The 1,150-nt window shown below is 29.0% G+C and overlaps 1 pseudogene; it reads left to right on the top strand.

The window, feature by feature from the left end:
• The first annotated feature begins 361 nt into the window (after nucleotides 1-361).
• LOC128036913 (ATP synthase subunit alpha, chloroplastic-like) overlaps nucleotides 362-1,150 on the top strand; it is a 2,942-nt pseudogene continuing 2,153 nt past the window's right edge.

Raw genomic sequence — 1,150 nt, 5'->3', positions numbered from 1 at the left:
GGTAAATGAAAATTCATAATCATAATAATGAATAATTTTATAATAAATTTAATAATTTATTAAAACAAAAAAAGAAATACATAGAATTAGAATAATTAGAATAATATAAATAGAATAGAATAAATGGAAAAGGAGTCAAAGCGATATAATACAAAAAGAAAGAACCGAGTTCTTTTTTTTTAGTCTATCTAAAATAAAATAGGAGATCATATGAAAAATGTAACCGATTCTTTCGTTTCCTTGGGTCACTGGCCATCCGCCGGGAGTTTCGGGGTTAATACCGATATTTTAGCAACAAATCCAATAAATCTAAGTGTAGTCCTTGGTGTATTGATCTTTTTGGAAAGGAGTAAAAGGAGTTGTTTATTTCAAGAATAGGCTGGATTCACCCAGTTGTACTTTTTTTCATTATAACTAGGAAAGAAAAGAGTGCATGATCCCGCGAATTACTTCTGAATAAATTTTTAAAATCATATTATAGAACCATAGCATTTCGTGATTCATTGGTACATCGACTTTGATTCTCTATTAACCAATAATCTGGGACCATTAACATGGTTAAGGCCAAACCCGTTTGAAGTTCAGATGCAGCAGGGTACTCTTTCTACTACTATGTTACTAAATACAGAAATATTTTCAAAACAAAAATGTTTTTTCGATATAAAACACTCATGTCGATAAAACGATTTGAGCCCCTTTTTCCAATGCTGAATCGATGACCTATGTATAAAGGGAGAAGAATTCTTTGAATTTGAAGAAAAAAAAGAAACAACTTTGCTGACAAATTACAATTATACATTATACAATTCTAAGTACAATTATAAATTACAAATTATATGTAAATCTTTGATTTATTATTTTTTTATTATACTTTTTAGTTTTTTGATATATTTTCTATTTTGGTCAGAAGAATCCTCCGAATATTCTGGTCTTGTATTAGTAATCAGTTTCGATATTTTGGAATATGAATAGAGACGAGAGGGAGAGGGTAAGCTCATTACATTAGAAAAAAAAGATATTGGGAATTAATTCCCAATAAATAAGAAATAATTGAGCGTGAGAGCCAAATGAATCGAAAGGTTCATGTTTGGTTCGGGAAGGGATCATGGAATTTTTGAAATAAAAAAAAATGAATGGAAAGATAATCTAC

The sequence above is a fragment of the Gossypium raimondii genome, unplaced genomic scaffold (assembly GCF_025698545.1).
Source record: "Gossypium raimondii isolate GPD5lz unplaced genomic scaffold, ASM2569854v1 Contig00083, whole genome shotgun sequence".
NCBI lineage: Eukaryota > Viridiplantae > Streptophyta > Magnoliopsida > Malvales > Malvaceae > Gossypium > Gossypium raimondii.
The sequence above is the reverse complement of the archived record's forward strand: the minus strand, read 5'-3'. Positions and strand labels throughout refer to the sequence as shown.